Here is an 18,518-nt window from a genome sequence, read left to right on the forward strand (position 1 = left end):
GTTGACACGACACGATAACAACCCGAACCTGATATTACACGATTAAAACCTAATATTACACGATTAAACCTTAATTTTTAACCTAATTTACACAATTAAAATTTGTTTTATACTATTTAAACCTAATTTATAAGAAATTAAAAAATTATAGTAATATATATTTTTATAAATAATAATAAAAATAATAATATTATTTCTTAATGGGTTACCCGTATCCGACCCGAACCCAACCCGAAATTATCGAGTTCTTAATGGGTCAACCCGATAAGGACACGGATCCAATAAGACTTGACCCCAACCCAATAATTTCGTGCGGATTCGTGTCAGATTTAAAGCAAATTTAAAGCAAATTTAAAGCATGGTTCCCCCAAAAAATACAATTAGCTTTTCACATAGAACTCCACATAAAAAAATTGTAAAAAATGGATTACAAAACTTGATTTATTTTTCTTTTTCATTTACACTGTCCACATCTGTATCTGTAAGAGTAAGACAATGGCTTTATGTTTTGCACCTTTTTGCAGTATGTTTGTATCTGCTTATTTAGTAAATATACACTATTGAAATGTGTGAATTATGGCTGAAGAGTGGAAGACTGAAATGTGTAGTGTAATGCTGTTCTTGAAAAAACTAATGAATTTTTCATTTTTGTAAATATTCAGATGCCATAAGCTGTAGAGATTTTTCTTTTTTGCAACGAAAGTTAAAACTGCGTGGAATTCACATACAAACTCAATTCCATATCTCAAGGCTTTGTTTTCAAGAAAATACCACTCATTTTTTTGGTTTCATTTCATCCCATGGTCGTGAACATGTTTGGCAAGAAATCTACTCCGTTTGGATCAAGACAGCACCTTTATCATCCGGGCATTTTCCTGTTTTTGCCTAAAGCTGGTGGATTTATTGGAGATTCAGTGAGTAGTTTGGGATTCTAGAAGTGGGAAATCTTCGTTTGGTGATGGTGGGATTGGGACTACTTTATTTGGTATGAGCATTGTGTGTGGAATGTGTGAATGAGAATTATGCAGAGAAGGTGAAATCAGTGGAGTATGGAAAGAGGAAAGTTCCTGCTTTGGCAAGTGGGATTGCTGGTTTTGGCCTTAACTGACTGAGGCTTCTTTGTTTATTTAGTCTTCTTTCTGAAAAAAGGTTTTGTTTACTATTTAGTTTTGTTTGCTCATTAATTTGGAAATTCTATGGAATGTTCTTTTTATTTGGATGTCCAAATCTTTATGCCTTGAATGTGTTTTCCACTGTGTCTTCATTTGATTGGACTTTATAGTGGATCCACTAATAAATCTACTTGTTATTTGTTGAGAGGAAAGTATGAAACTGATCACTAGTTTTATTCATGTTCTTACAACTCGTGCAGTTGTTGCTCTAATCGACTTACACGATCCTTTCAATGTGCGGGAGAATTGGGATGCTAATTCTGTTGATCTGGACTTACAATTATGTCTCTGCCCTCCCTGTAAGTTCCAAAACTAATTCTGAAATAGTTTTCTTTATGTCATCACCAATGCTTGCATAATAGTTTTCAATCTTATCACCTGATGGTTAACCAGAGGACTATCTAGCCTTGGCTCATCTGGAACTGTGTCGCCGCGGATAGCGAACCTCACTAACTTGCAATCTGTGTAAGTAGTTTAGATAATGCTTACTTCTTGGTTGGACTCTGATTTTGCGTTGCGTGAATTAATTATTGAGTGGAAATTGTCGATGGACTAGAAATTGTGAAATAAATTACTACGCTAATTTAAAATAATTCCTTTTCGTGAGAAATAAATATATTGGACTCAATACGCGGATAAATTGAATAAATAATATATAAATTGTGGGCTGCATTAATTCAAATTTTAATTGCAAAGATTTTTTCCTCCCCTCCGCAAATAAAATATTAAACAAATCTAATTAAATAACTAACGTTCAAACAAAAAGAAAGGAAAAAAACGCCTCCAACCCTATTCCCACGATTAAAACCGTTCCTCCCCTCACTCCATAAATCTCTCCCATATCAACCACCTCCCCTCTATAACACACCTCTCACCAATCCGTTTTTCTCCTATCTCTGCAACAAGAAAGCCTCAATCAAATTCAAGGTAAATTCTGCAGAAATTCTTCTCTATTCTATATGCTTTGAAACCAACTCATTAAACTCCTTCTGGCAAAAACCTGGAATCAAGTTCAGAGAAGAGGGAACAGAAACCACAATCTCTTTTGCTCAAACCAATCCGTTCACATTCTTAGAAGGTATATCTCATACTCAACACCAACTCACTTCTTCAATTACCTCAACAATTTGCATCTCATGAATTCGGTAATTACAACTCCAATTGAGGAAACCAAAAAAAGAACCAACCTTTAGGGCATCAGCAGTGGAACGCCCTAAGGCGCGCCCTATGGCGCACCACGTCATCAGTTTTATCCTCCTACCTCCCCACCTGCAGTGGTGCGCCCTAAGGCGCGCCCTATGGCGCGCCACATCATCATTTTTTTAATATTTACAAAATTCATACGAATTTAAAAAAACTTAATAAATTAAAATACGAATTTCAAAAACTTCATTTCATTTAATAAAAATTAATACATTACAATGCGAATTAAAAAAACGCAAACTCAGCGACTGCGGTTACGAACTAGCATGCCGCCATGGCCTCCTCAACGGCTGCATCTAATGCTTCTGACGTCGAACTACTGGACTCAGACGAACTAGAACTATTGGTGTCGTCGCCGAGATTCATTTTGGTTGGATGTTGAGAGAGAATATGTAAAGAGATAGTCGATATGTTCGTATGTACAAATGAATGAGAAACGAGATTTAAATAGAAAATCAAAAACGCGTACCATCGTCCGCGTAGCTCACAATGGGGCGGCCGATGGCCTATCGTCCGCGGCCATCGTCCGCGTAGGCCGCAATGGGGCGGACGATGGCGCGGACGATGGACATCGTCCGCGCTATACTCCGCTCCCTTAGTATAGGACGCGACGATCGTCCGCGGCCTATGTCACGCACCCGCAATGGGGCGGACTATGGCGGGCGCGGACGATGCGCGCCATCGGGCATGCCATCGTCCGCCCCATTGCGGATGGCCTTAGTAAAAGAAATTTAAGAACTTAAGTCGCGGGGTGAAAACGGGGCTGTTTCGGGGTGGAATCGGGGCTGCCGGAACGGCGACGCCGAGCGACGACGGTGGTGTGCGCGGAGTGGCGAATTGGAGCCGACCAGCAGCTGCTCGATATGGACTACATCTGAACGGTGACGAAGCGGGCGAACCACGACGCGATCCTGCTTGACAAATTTGGGGATCTTGTTTTGTCTTCTTGTAAGAGAAATCGAGGGAGAGATAGAGAGAGTTAATTGGTGGGTGCTTCTGTAATCTTCAAATCAAGTGTTACAAATTTGAAAAAAATCTGGGATGTTCTTGGTAGAGAATTGCATAAGAGAGGCGACGGGTTTTGGAAGGAGATCTGTGCTCTTTTGTTTCTTTCTTAAGAAAAATATATGTACCATCCTTTTAATATTATTTTAATCTAATGTATGGTTTTTAAAATGGAACATGTGGTATTTACGTGTAGGCATAATAGTTAATAGGAATAAATTTCTACTTGTTTTATTTCATTTGTTAATGATAGTTTTAAATAAAGGGGGCTATTTGTGTTGAACAAAAAAAATGGAAGGATGAGTGTACGTGTAGTTACTTTAGGTGGGGATTATATCGGGCTAAGATAACTGATGGGGTACGAACTAAACCCTAATGGCAAGCCCAATAACAGTGACGGCCCATCAGCCCAGAGCCCAAGAAAGAGTATCTGTTCGGCACCAACGAGTTCGGCACGACCAAAGAGTTCGGACTCAGCCTACAGCTCGGTAAAAGCCGACCAGTCAAGCTCTCCTCTCAGATCGGCAAGAGCTGATCGGTAAAGTCCAGCAGTTCGGTCTCAGCATTCGACCGAACTAGGAGTTAGTGGACTCATGAAAGGCCTCCACGACCTCCGCTATACCCACGATCTATTTAGTGGTACGAAGCAGTTATTGAGCAGTTATTGCTCACCCACGATCTTGTTAGTGGGGCTGCAAACCACGACCTTAGTTCATTGTATAAATAGAACTTAGATCAGATAGAAAAGGGTTAAGCTCTCTAGAGATAAAATCATATAGCAAGTCTGTGTTGTAAGCTGTAATCCCAGATCAAGCAATACAATCTTGCCCTCCCTTCTTCCCGTGGACGTAGATTTACTTCAGTAAATCGAACCACGTAAATTCTTTGTGTCGTAGTTTTCATTCTCTACCAGCATTTACTAACATCAGAAATTCGCGGATCCATCACTGGCGCCGTCTGTGGGAAGCAGAGAACAAAATTTGTGATAAAGCGAATTTTTGATCCATTTTTTCCACCCAAAAAATGCATACCAGATCGCAGAGTACCCGTATTCCTGCCCGTGAGAACCAGGAGGAAGCCAATCCATCCCACAGGTCTGGAAAACAGCCTAGGGATAAATCCACCACCAGTTCTCATGGCGAAGGAACAAGCCGCTCCAAAAATCGTCCCACTGAGTCTTCCCAGCAGCCCGATTTGAATGAGGCTGTCAAGCAGTTTTTGGAGGCGAAGCAGGAGGAATTCTTAACCTTCCTGCGAAAAAAGCCAAAAGCAGCCGGAGACGAAAACGGCGGATTCTCCTTCTCCCTCCGCACAAGAAAGTCACTACCGCAGTAGTGTCGCATCTCCCAGGAGAAAGAATCCCCGTCCCCCACATATTCCAGTTCCTCCTCGGTACCGGAATCACAGGAGAACTCAATCTCCTCCATACCGACGAGATATCGGATTCGCCGTGTACGGAGCACTGAAGACTCCGTTCTCGGACGACATCACCCGAACTCCCCTACCACAGAACTACCGAACTCCGTCGATGACTTACGACGGGCTCGTGGACCCTCACGATTTCTTGGGGCGCTATCAATATAACATGGCGAACCAGGGTCTCAACGAGGTCCACATGTGCAAGCTGTTTCCCGAGCTGCTCATCGGGAACGCGAGAAGGTGGTTCGATAGCCTCCCCCAGGGCAGCATCAGATCTTACCGAGATCTAATGGATGCCTTCCACAGGAGGTTCTTTCAGAAAGCGGAAGCCCGAATCACCTCGGCTCAGCTGCTTTCCATTCGTCAAGGTCGCGACGAAAAAATCAGCGACTTCATGACAAGATTCCACAAGGAATGCCTGCAAGTAGACGATCTCAACGATCTGCTTGTCATCTCGGCATTCCAAAATGGAATCCTGCCCGGAGCTCTCTACAGGAAGCTCGTTGAGTGCGGTCCGCAGACAGCTCAGGAAATGTGGGACATTGCGGACCAGTACTCCCGGGCCGATGAGGCAGACCGTCGCAAACGGTCGTTAGACAGCTCATCGACCCGAGGAGACAGAAGGAAGCCCGATCATAGCGATCAGGGGCATCCTCGCCGGACTCCATTTGAAAGAATTCAAAGGGCTCCGGTGCAAGACAGATTGGGACCTCGTCTCAATCCCGAGAAGCCGCCCGCTCAGTTCGTACCGCTGAACAAGCCGAGAGCGGAAATTTTCGAACTGCACTCTGACCTATTCGAAAAGCCAAAGCGGATGACGAAATCAGCCGCGCGCCGACCACAGGATAGCTACTGCTCCTACCATCAAGACCACGGTCACGATACTGAGGAGTGCAGAAACTTGGCTGCAGGTATCGATGTTCTTGTGAAGGCAGGGACATTGAAAAAATACCGAAGCAAGCAGCCAAAGAAGAATAAAAAGCAGAGTGGTGCGAACTGCGCTCCTCAGGATCCGAAAAGGCAGTCGGATCCCGAAGACGATGACGAGCCGCAATATGATGGAGTAATCCAGACTATTGACGCGCTCCCTGCCGGGAAGACCAAGTCGTCCCTAAAGTCAGAACGCAGAGGCTCCAATCGAGAGGAGCCAACGCATAAAAGGCTGAAGCAGGACGAAGTGATTACGTTCTCGGCTGCTGATCCCGTCCCGGCCATCTCTCCTCACCAAGACGCCATTGTCATCCAAGCCGGAGTGGCAAACAAACTGATCCACAGGGTGTTTGTGGATACAGGAGCGTCGGTTAGCATTCTTTTTAAAGAGTGCTTCGACAAACTAGAAGTGGACCCAGCTCGGCTCAGTCCGGCTCCGCTTCCCCTGAAGAGCTTCACCCAGGAGGACACCCGCCCTGAAGGTATTATCAGCCTTCCGATCACGGTGGGGAAAGCGCCTACTAGCTCCAGTACGATGATTGAGTTTTTCGTGGTGAAAGCTCGGTCCCCGTACAACGTCATCCTGGGAAGAGACTGGCTCAACACAGTTCGGGCCGTTTGCTCCACCTATCACCTCACCATCAAGATCCCTACTAAAGGAGGGATAGCGGTCATCCGAGGTGACCAAAAGAGAGCAAAGGAATGTCTGCAAATTGCGCTTAGAAGTGCCGAGCAGTCAGATCGGCACCACCAAGCATAGCAATCACAGCAGCCGGAGTCAGAGGCGATGACCGAAGTCATACCGGAGCCGAACTCGATGACAGTTCAGCTGTACGAAGACGATCCATCCAGAACGGTTAAGATCGGCTTCGCGGGAACGCCCCTACTTCGGGAAAAAACCATCCAGCTCCTCAAGGAGTATAAGGACGTCTTTGCATGGTCTCCGTTGGACATGACCGGAGTGCCCCCCGAGGTAATCACTCATCGGTTAAATATTGATCCTTCAGTCCGGCCGATAAAACAGAAGCAAAGACTCTTTGCGGCAGAACGAAGTCAAGTCATCCATGACGAAGTCCGTCAATTATTGAAGGCGGATGTGTTATTCGAAGTGAAGTATCCTTCGTGGGTGGCCAATCCTGTCATGATCAAGAAAAAGGAAGGAGGATGGCGGATGTGCATAGATTTCACCGATCTAAATAAGCACTGTCCCAAAGATTGCTATCCCCTTCCGAACATAGATAAAAAAGTAGAAGCTTTGATAGGCTTTGAAATTTTTTGTTTTCTTGATCTGTACAAAGGATACCATCAAGTTTTAATGGATGAGATTGACGCCTCAAAAACGGCCTTCATTACTGATTTCGGCATTTTCGCTTATAAAAAGATGCCATTCGGTTTAAAGAATGCCGGAGCCACTTATCAAAGGATGGTAGACAAGCTTTTTCGGCACCTGATTGGAAAGGAGGTCGAAGTGTATGTTGACGATATAGTCGTCAAAAGCAAAAGCACTTCGGAGTACGAGCACAACCTCAAGTCCACTCTCAACGTGCTCAAGGAAGCCAACCTCAAACTTAATCCCCAAAAGTGTACCTTTTTGGTAGATTCGGGAAAGTTTCTGGGTTGTTGGGTTTCAAAGGACGGACTCAAGGCAAACCCCTCAAAAGTTCAAATCGTTCAGAACATGGCAATGCCGAAGTCCATACATGACGTGCAAAGGCTAACCGGATGTCTAGCCGCACTGAATCGATTCCTTTCCCAAGCAGCCGAAAAGCAACTGCCGTTCTTCAAGGTGTTGAAAAAGGCACCAAAGTTCGAGTGGGGAGCCGAGCAGAAAAAGGCCTTTGACGAGCTCAAAAGTTATTTAGCCGAGCTTCCTATTCTCTCTGCTCCGACCGAAGCCGAAGTAATATTCTTATACTTAGCGGCATCGGATCAAACCATCAGCGCGGTGCTTGTACGAGAAGAAGGCCTAAAGCAGCTTCCCATCTATTTTACAAGCCGAGCATTAAGAGGTCCAGAAACCAGGTATCAACCTCTGGAAAAGATTGCTCTGGCATTAGTAAATGCAGCAAGGAGACTGCGGCCATACTTCTATGCTCACAAGGTATGCGTCTTAACTGATCTGCCACTTCGGCAAGTGTTGACCAAACCAGAAGCATCAGGCAGAATCGCCAAGTGGGCTATAGAGTTGGGAGAGCACACAATTGAATATCTACCTCGGAAAGCCATCAAGGGACAAGCCTTGGCAGATTTTCTTGCAGAAGCAAAGTTCGATCAAGCAATTCCTGTTATTGCCGAACAGAAGAATTCTGCCAATGCCGAACTAGCACAGCCCTTGGAATCCGAAGTAGAGCCGCCGGACTGCTGGAGCGGATTCGTAGATGGAGCTTCAAACAAGATGGGAAGTGGAGCTGGTATTTTACTTGTCGCTCCCGACGGACACGAGGTAACCTACTCACTTCGGTTCCTATTCCCCACTACTAATAATGAAGCCGAGTACGAAGCCCTCCTGGCCGGACTCCAGCTAGCGCAAAGTCTGCTCGTCAAATCTCTCAAAGTCCATTGTGATTCACAAGTCATAGTAAATCACATGTTGGGTACAAGTGAAGCTCGTGACGAGAGAATGAAGAAGTATTTGGACAAAGCGCAAAGCATCAGCCGAAGTTTCTCCTATTTTCGGATAATCCGCATTCCCAGAGCGGAAAATAGCCGAGCAGATACCTTAAGTAAGTTGGCCTCAGATCCGAGCTCAAAGGCGGAAGAATTAATGCATCGAAGCATTGATGAAGCCGAGGTACATTCAGTATCCAGCTCGCCGAACTGGATGACGCCGATCTTGCAGTATCTGGATCAAGGACAATTGCCCGAAGATAAGAGAGAAGCTCGGAAGATCACGTGCCGAGCACTTCGGTACGAACTTCATGAAGGAGTCCTCTTTAGAAAGTCTTACCTCCAGCCGTTATTGCGGTGCGTAGGACCAGAAGAGACGGACTACATCCTCAGAGAAGTTCATGAAGGATCGTGCGGTAGCCACATCGGAGCCAGAGCTTTAGCTAAAAAAGTTCTGAGATGGGGATATTATTGGCCAACCATGGTACAAGAGGCAGTGCAGCTCGTCAAGAAGTGTACGAAGTGCCAAATTCATGCAAATGTCCCAAGGATGCCGCAGACCGATCTGTACACTATGCAAAGCCCTTGGCCTTTCATGCAATGGGGCATAGACATAGTGGGACCACTTCCTCAAGCTCCTCGGCAAATGAAATTCCTTATCGTTGCCGTGGACTACTTCACGAAGTGGGTGGAGGCTGAACCATTAGCTACGATAACGAGCTCAAAGGCATTGGACTTCGTCTGGAAGAACATAGTGTGCCGATTTGGCATACCCCACATCCTCATCTCGGATAATGGGACTCAGTTCACCGACAAGACGTTCAAGAATTGGTGCCAAGAGCTGAACATTCAACAGCGGTTCACTTCGGTCTCCCATCCCCAAGCAAACGGACAAACGGAAGTAACCAACCGGATTCTGGTGAAAGGGTTAAAAGCTCGGTTAGAACAAGCCAAAGGACAATGGGTAGAAAATCTCCCTCAAGTCCTATGGTCCTACCGAACTACACCCAAAACCTCCAACGGTGAAACTCCGTATAGTCTGGTGTACGGCACTGAAGCCGTAATTCCGGTGGAGATCGGCGTACCCAGTCCCCGAACTCTAAATTTCTCCTCAGAAATGAATGACGACGGACTGAGAGCAGAACTAGATCTCGCCGAAGAAAGAAGAGAATTGGCGTGCATAAAAGCAGCCAAGTATAAGGAGCAAGTAGCCCGGTATTATAACCAAAGGGTGAAAAAGCTTCAATTTCAAGTGGGAGATCTCGTCTTGAGAAACAACGAAGTAAGCCGAGCAGAAAAGCTGGGCAAACTCGAGCCCACATGGGAGGGTCCGTATCGGGTGTCAGAAGTCCTCGGCAAAGGGTCTTATAAATTGACTCACATGTCAGGAGAACAAGTACCCCGAGCATGGCACGTCTCCAACCTCAAGAAGTTCCACTTGTAAGAGACAAAGTCCGGTCAGTCTGTCTTGTGTCTAGTTCGGTCATAGGGGTACATGTTTTTATTTGTTTGTTTTTTACTTGTACCTTTTACTTGTCGTTTTATAAAAAGTTTAAAGTTTTTTTTCTTTCATCTTTTTCATTTTTTCTCTATGTGTTTTGTCTCTATGTGCTTGTCGTCTCTTACAAATGGTACCAAGGTATATCGTTCTTTAAAGACTGATCCCCTTTTTAGATCGATTATTAAAGACTATTGTGAGTCCAAGCTTCTAAGGAGGATATAAGACCACAATTCAGCTTAACAAGCAGTCCGTCTGAAACGAACTGCAATAAGCCAACGATTGTGAGTCCAAGCTTCCAAGGAGGATACAAGACCGCAATTCAGCTTAACAAGCACTTCGTCTAAAACGAACTGCAATGAGGGAAAGTCCGATCCACGCGATAAACCTCGCCGAATTAGGACGACCAAGTTCGGTCAAAGAAGTTTACCTCATAAGACCGGGGACGACCACGTCTAGTCAAAGAGGTTTACTGCATAAGACCACTTCGGTTAACTGGGAAAGTCCGATCCACGCGATAAAACTCGCCGAATTAGGACAAGGGAAAGTTCGATCCCGGCGACAAAAATTGCCAAATTAGAACACAAACCAAGTTCGGTCAAAGATGTTTATTTCATCAGACCAAAGACGAGTCCGGTCAAAGATGTTTATTTCATCAGACCAAAGACGAGTCCGGTCAAAGATGTTTATTTCATCAGACCAAAGACGAGTCCGGTCAAAGATGTTTATTTCATCAGACCAAAGACGAGTCCGGTCAAAGATGTTTATTTCATCGGACCAAAGACGAGTCCGGTCAAAGATGTTTATTTCATCAGACCAAAGACGAGTCCGGTCAAAGATGTTTATTTCATCAGACCAAAGACGAGTCCGGTCAAAGATGTTTATTTCATCAGACCAAAGACGAGTCCGGTCAGAGAAGTTTACTTCATAAGACCAAGGACCAAGTCCGGTCAAAGAAGTTTACTTCACAAGACCGAGGACAAGTACGATGAAATTTTTTCGCTAAGCTGTAAATACAGTGTTAGAAGCGAAAACAAAATTTCATTTTTCAAATCTTGTTCGGCATACAACTCCGCTACCCTACAAAATGGCGTTACGCTATTACAAAGGACTATTCTACTGTCCAGGGTTGCTGAAGTTAAGCCACCTATCTGCAAAATCCTCTGGAAGCCGAGTTCGGTTGTTCCGAGCAGATGAAGAATAAGCAGGTCGACGAGATGCTATCCTCGACCCAACGCCTCTTCCCCGAGCCCGAGAAGTCCTAGCACCTCGGCGATGAAGAGTCTCTGCAATAATCATCTGCTGATCTTGCTCGCTCATAGTCACAACTCCTCGGCGAATTTCAGTCCGTCCCTGTCTTGACGATTCCGGTTGCTCCTGAGCCCGTTCTCGTCTTGACGTTTCCGGCTGTTCCGGAGTTCGTTGTTGACTGGAAGTAGGATTTTGAACAAGGGAACCAGAGGCTTGATCTGGAGTGCGAGCATCTGTTGGCACGATATGCCGAAGGAATCTTTCTATGGAGGGGCGCCGAGAAAGAACAATGTCGTACCGAGAAGCCCAGCGCCGTAATGATTTCACAACTTGTTGGCAAGCCGAGCTCTCCAGCGCATTGTTCCTCCGGAGTACATGATATTCCTCCCACAGTTCGTCAACTCGACTCTGAACATCTGATATGGTCAAGCCCCCGCGCACACGGATGTAATCCTCGTACGCAGTCCTCTCAGCAATGGTCGTATTCAGCTCGGCCTCCAGATCCTTCTTATCGGACTCTAAGTCCTTATTATCGGCCTCCAGCTTCACTAAACGAGCCAGAAGCTCGTCATTCTTCGTCTGATCGGCTATAGCTCTTTTCTCAGCTTCGTCTAAAGCCGAAGAGTACAGCCGTTTCCAGTGAAGTATCTCCATCTCCTTGAGTACAAAGCAGCTATATTAGTTCGGCAGCTGTACCGAGCAGATAGTAAAATACAACAGGAATAAAGGCAAGTACGAAAAGCTATACGAAGACAAGTGTAGAGAATTTTTCATTCACAAGGAAAATTTTTTACACTAGGAGGGCTTCAAGGCCATTTTACAAGGAAGAAACTAGACTAAGAGAAGGGAGACGAAATCATACTCCACCAGCTTCGTCTCCGGCTCCTTGGTCTGGTTCAGCTTCTTTCTCCTGAGCTACCTCAGCCTCGGCCTCGCATCCTGCCGGCCTCGCCTCCGCCTCCTGATCGGCTTCCTTCTCCGGATGCCCGGCCCGCTCGACTTCGGCCTCCAGCTCCAGCGGCTCGGCCTCACCCTCTCCGTTGTAAGTCGAAGCGGGTGAAACGGGTCCCACGGAGGCAAAGATAGCCTCCAGGTTCTCGTCCCGATCAGCTCGACAACTCCGGACTCGGTCTGCAGAAAGCAGGACCGAGGATGAAGCGAGCTCCTCAAGGAGCGGCAGATTCTGAAGCCGAGCTGCTATCTCTCGGCTGTACAGAGGCAGCACGACGTCGGCCCCCTGCTCGCCCTTATCGGCAATTAGCCTTACCAGGCTACCGACAAAGGCCGAGAACTGGCTGCTCAAAAAGAGTTTCTCCGTGTAAACACGGAGAGCCTCCCCTTGGGCAACCACGGCAGCAGCATCCCTCCGTTTCGTCTGCTCCCGCTGGATGACGAGCTGGTTTTTGGCAAACTGAGCTTCATCCTGGGCCGAAATCCTAGCAGCTCTGGCCTTCTCAAAGTTAGCCTCAGCCTGTTCGGCCCGATGACAAGCAGCCGCCAACTTCCTCTGCATCTCAGCATAGTCATTGGACGCTTTGGAGAGTTCGACGGCTACGAGCTTGGAGAGCATATCGTTCCTCTGAATGAATAAAGAAAAAAGTCAACAAAGGGGCCACAAAAAATACAGGAAAAAAGCAAGGCCAGAAAATCAAGAAGAGAATTCACCTCGGCGAAGTCCGTGGGCCATAAAAACGGCTCACAGATATGTTCCGAAGGAGGCGCCAAGACCACATCTTTCTCTGGCGCTCTCGGGGGCTTCTGGGCCTTCCCCTTCCCCTTTGCCGAAGTCGACTCCGGCTTCTTCGGATCCGAAGAGGTTTTTTGCCTTTTCGGAGTCCTCTCGGCATCAGACGCCGAGCTGGTGGTTTTCGGCCTCTCCGGCTCCTTGGACTCCGAAGATTTGCGGCTAGCCTTACTCAGCATGTACACTGCCAAAAAGCAAGAAAGCAAAGTCAGATTTTCTTCGTTAAAGCAGTAGAGCATAAAGATAAAGAGAAATCCTCACCCTCGGCCTCTTCGTCCGAAGACGAAATGTCGAACACGACGTCGCCCTTGACGAGCTCAGACTCCGTGTATTGTTTCCTAACTATGGGAATCTTGTTGAGCTCGCCATCGAGCTCGTCCAACGGTTCAGGCCGAGGATGACGGATAACGGACTCCGGCCCTCTCCAGGGAAAACTAGGAGCCGCGGTCCTATCATAGTAGAAGAAGCGATTTTGCCACTTCGGCCACTTCGTTTTACAAAAGGCCCTAAAGGGCTGTAAAGGGATCAAGTAAAACCAAGACCCCTTCCTCTTAAATTGAAAGAATTTAAGGATCGCCTTCAAAGACAAATCCCTTCCTAACCTACGGAGTTCGGCAGCGAAGGCCGACAAGTGCCTCCAAGAGTTCGGAGTCACTTGGCCTAAAGGAAGCTGAAAAAAATCTAGTAAATCTATAAAGGCGGAAGGGAGGGGGAAACGAAGCCCGCATTCTAAGCAGGCCTCGTACACGGTGGCGTACCCCTCCGGCGGGGAGTCAGCCCTATGATCACCGTCAGGTACCACCGCCTTCCCCCCAGGAAAAAAGTATTTTTCGGGTAGGGATATCACAGTATCCTTACTCAAAATACTATGGAAATACTCTACGGTCTTCTCCCCGGACTCTTTCCGGCCAGAAGACCCCTTATCCCCTTTCCTACCGCTACCCGACTCCGAAGAAGAAGAAGACATTTTTCTTACTTTTTGAAGGTGAAGAAAGTCTGAAGAAGCTCGTGAAAGCGGAAGAAAATTTCTCGAGAAAGAGAGAGTATAGAAGACGCAACAGCAAAAGTGCTTCAATGATGAAGAAAGGAGGTACTTATCAGATTCGGCGAAGATTTCAAAATCGTCGCACCGTTTCGAATCCCACCTTTTCAGGATTCAACGGCCGGATTTTACTGTCGCATTTAATGCGGCCACGCGCAAGGCACGTCCCCTGACGTCAGCCTCCCCCGTACCTTTATCAAAATGCCGAAGTGTCTCGCTTCGCCGAAGTGATTCACTTCGCTTTTCGGGGGGGGTAGTGATGGGGTACGAACTAAACCCTAATGGCAAGCCCAATAACAGTGACGGCCCATCAGCCCAGAGCCCAAGAAAGAGTATCTGTTCGGCACCAACGAGTTCGGCACGACCAAAGAGTTCGGACTCAGCCTACAGCTCGGTAAAAGCCGACCAGTCAAGCTCTCCTCTCAGATCGGCAAGAGCTGATCGGTAAAGTCCAGCAGTTCGGTCTCAGCATTCGACCGAACTAGGAGTTAGTGGACTCATGAAAGGCCTCCACGACCTCCGCTATACCCACGATCTATTTAGTGGTACGAAGCAGTTATTGAGCAGTTATTGCTCACCCACGATCTTGTTAGTGGGGCTGCAAACCACGACCTTAGTTCATTGTATAAATAGAACTTAGATCAGATAGAAAAGGGTTAAGCTCTCTAGAGATAAAATCATATAGCAAGTCTGTGTTGTAAGCTGTAATCCCAGATCAAGCAATACAATCTTGCCCTCCCTTCTTCCCGTGGACGTAGATTTACTTCAGTAAATCGAACCACGTAAATTCTTTGTGTCGTAGTTTTCATTCTCTACCAGCATTTACTAACATCAGAAATTCGCGGATCCATCAATAACAATTATCTTGGGTTAAATTAATTAATCCTTGGGCGGCCGCCGAATAATCGAAAACCGAGAAAACGAGATAAACAACTTTAATTAGGAAGCATGCATTTTATTTATTTATTTGAAAAGTGTGTTGATTTATGTATTATCTAAATGTTAAAGGTTAATTATCGCAAGTGAAACGTGATATCAAGGGAAAGAAAGTACTTGAGAATTAAGCGGTCGAGGTGGGCTTTATTTCCTAAACTCTTATATATTTGAAATTTATGATTACGGCGTTATAAGGGTGGTTTAAAATGTTATGTCATGCATGTGATTGTTTTGATGATGTTGTGTGCCTGATGCCTAGTTTGTGAGTTCGCTCCATTAGGCTATAAGGCTATGTTGTCTGATGCTTAGATTGTGAGTTTGCTCCATTAGGCTATAGGACTATATAAACGAATTCGGGTCTGAGTAGGGCCGCAAACCCTATCAGGCTAGTGTACACAGTTGGGATCGAGAACCGTCCTTGCTAGTCGGCCAGTCTCATGGGCGAATAGTGTGGCCACACTTTCGTCGCACTATGGAAATGTTGTGATTGATGGATTGTTGAGAAAGTGTGGAGATTGTTTGACTAGCCAGTATATGAAATTATTTTGTGATACTCGATGATATTCTTTTCTAAATGTAAAACTCGAGTTCACTATGGTATGAATGACATAACTATTAAAATGTTTTCAGCATGAGTTCACTGAGTGCATTAAGTACTTAGCCCTGCATGTGTTTTTCCTATATGCAGGTTGACCGGCGATGAGAACATGGTGGTGTTGAGCAAGTTAATTGGAGAACTAATTGGTTATCTTGAATTATGAGTGTCGTTGTGTCTTCACACATGACGTTGCTCTTTCTCTTGGTCTTGGTCGTTTCCGCTGTGACATTCCTTTTACTTATCATTTATTGGGCCTGCAACTTGAATTGTTTGGATATTGGATATTTGAGATTTTGTTGGATAAGGTCAAACTCTTTGTCGTTTTCTTTGAATATTGATTGTTGGTCAAACTCGTTATTGAAACCCTAGTTCTCTTCGTCTGTTTATTAAATCCTTTTTAATCACGATTGCCCGTATTTATTAACCCTAAAGGGCGGTCGTGACAATTCCGGCTGCTGTTGGGAAGTTGGAAAAGCTTCAAGCGCTCGACCTATCCATTAATAGACTAACTGGTGAAATTCCCAGTTCTATGGGGGATCTGAAGAACTTGAACTATCTGTGAGTTAAAGAATTATACAATTAACTAGTAGTATTTCTTTAGATTGACTCTCATGCCTGCTATTCTTCTGGCAAGACAGGCGGCTTAACAATAACAGCCTTACTGGACCTATTCCTGACTCTCTGACCAAAGTCGAGAGCCTCACTCTCGTGTATGTCATCCTTCATTTTGTAAAATGGCCGTAATATCTTCCTTCATTCATCAACTGTAGGCTTATTGTATTATCAATTCTTGCAGAGACATTTCCTTCAACAATTTCAGTGGCTCGTTGCCGAAAATTCATGCTAGAACGTTTAAGTGAGTTATCTTTCTAGTTACATGGACTAATATGCATCTTACATTATACTTGCTGTTAATTTGAAGTATCCTCATTGCTCGAATTGGTTTTTAGAGTGGTCGGGAACCCTCTAATCTGTGGACAGAATTCTCAAAACAACTGTTCTGTTGTCTATCCAGAGCCCTTGTCTTTCCCACCAGACGCTGTTAAAGGCAAGTACCATCTCATCTTCTTCCATCGCCTGTGCCTCTTGATCGAGAAAAATATATTATCTGATATCTGTTTCCTACGCAGATCAATCAGACTCTGGAACAAAACATCATGTTGCAGTTGCTTTTGGAGCAAGCTTTGGTGGTGCCTTTTTAATCGTTGTTGGTGGCGATACAGGCGGAATCAGCAGATATTTTTTTTATATTAACGGTGAGTTTACAATTTCATTGCTAGAGCACAAATGAATGTATGAACTGATTTATATTGATAACTAGATGTGTCTCATCTGGTTATTGAAAGTTTATGAATATAGGGGTTTAGATGGTAACCACTGAACCCGAAAAGTAGTTTCTTTTTATAGCTCGTAGAACTGGTCCTCAACATGCCTCTGCTCGCCTGTTCATTGTAGAATTACAGCAAAATTGCAGCATCCCTTGCAACATCAATAATAGAGATTGAAAACTTAAGTTGACTCGTTGTTCTTCGTTGATCCCTTTACCTGGGAGAAGCTTTGTTTGCTCCTCATTACATCGTCTACGAATACTATGTTTATTTTGTATGTGCTAATTAATGCACTTGATAGAAACTTGACTTCCATTGCTATCATTCTTAACAGAGCAATACGACCCTGAGGTACGCCTAGGGCATTTGAGAAGGTATACTTTCAAGGAACTTAGAGACGCAACTGATCATTTCAACGCGAAGAATATATTGGGGAAGGGAGGGTTCGGTGTTGTATACAAGGGTCGCTTGAACAACGGGACTGCAGTGGCCGTGAAAAGGATTAAGGATTGCAATGCTGTTGGTGGAGAGATACAGTTCCAGACAGAGGTAGAGTTGATCAGTTTGGCTGTTCACAGAAATCTCCTCCGACTATGGGGGTTCTGCTCAACTGAAAGCGAGCGACCCAATCTATCCGTACATGCCAAATGGCTGTGTCGCATCGAGACTGAAAGGTATGCAACAGCCAACAATCAATCATCATTATGTAAAGGTATCCATAATTTTATTTTTTGGCAGACCACGCCCATGGGAAGCCGGTACTGGACTGGTCAAGGCGGAAGAGAATAGCACTGGGCACTGCACGGGGTCTGGTGTATCTGCACGAGCAGTGTGACCCCAGAGTCATCCATCGCGACGTCAAAGCAGCCAACATTCTGCTGTATTAAGACTTTGAGGCGGTGGTTGGCGACTTTGGATTGGCAGACAAAGACCTGAAGAGAGACTATGACGAAACAGAGCTCAAGGAAATGGTTGAGGTGGCATTGCTGTGCCCGCAGTTCAATCCGTTGCATCGGCCTAAAATGTCAGAGGTTTTGAGAATGCTGGAAGGCGATGGCCTAGCAGAGAAGTGGGAGGAGCAATCACAGAACGAGACCCCTAGGTACCCCGTTCAAAGATATTCGGACTTGATAGACGAATCCTCCCTCGTAGTCGAGGCTATGGAGCTAACCGGGCCAAGGTAGCATCTTTCCACAAGGTTAGTTTATGTATCGATTGTTAAGGTAAAATATTTGAAGATTTGGCTTTCACTGCTGTCTGTCTATAGTGTTTGTTTGGAGCTATCTGTGTATTTGAAATCACCTGTATAAAAAAAGAAAGAAAGAAGGAAAGAATCATGTGCATTTGAGTTGTTTGGTGGAAGTATTAGATTCATTGCAATATTTGGAAGGGAATGTATGGATTAATAGGAGTATGAAATTTGGGAGAAAAAAAATCATAAGAGCCATACAATATAGCATGCATACACACGCACTAAATCACTAACCTTTTCTTAGAAATGATTAGGAGTATCAAAATATGGGGAGCATGTAAATTTTTTATTCAGTCGTAAACTAAAATCACAAATAACATGTAGGAGTAAGGATACTTTTTTAAATATTAGTAATATATGGAGTATTTAATATGAGCAAAAAGACGAAGAGGCCATGACGAACACATTGAGCGTCCGCAGACGAAGGAGTCGATCGTGCAACTGGGCATACGATAAGATCATGGACAGCGTGAAGGCAAGCACCATATGAGTTGAGTTCGGCCTCTCTGTTTGACGCCGAGATGCATAAGCTG

General features: G+C 45.2%; 1 pseudogene; it reads left to right on the forward strand.

The window, feature by feature from the left end:
* Nucleotides 1-1,961: 1,961 nt before the first annotated feature.
* Nucleotides 1,962-18,076, forward strand: LOC121807792 (annotated as a pseudogene).
* The last annotated feature ends 442 nt before the right edge of the window (nucleotides 18,077-18,518 follow it).

This window comes from Salvia splendens, chromosome 6, assembly GCF_004379255.2.
Source record: "Salvia splendens isolate huo1 chromosome 6, SspV2, whole genome shotgun sequence".
Lineage (NCBI taxonomy): Eukaryota > Viridiplantae > Streptophyta > Magnoliopsida > Lamiales > Lamiaceae > Salvia > Salvia splendens.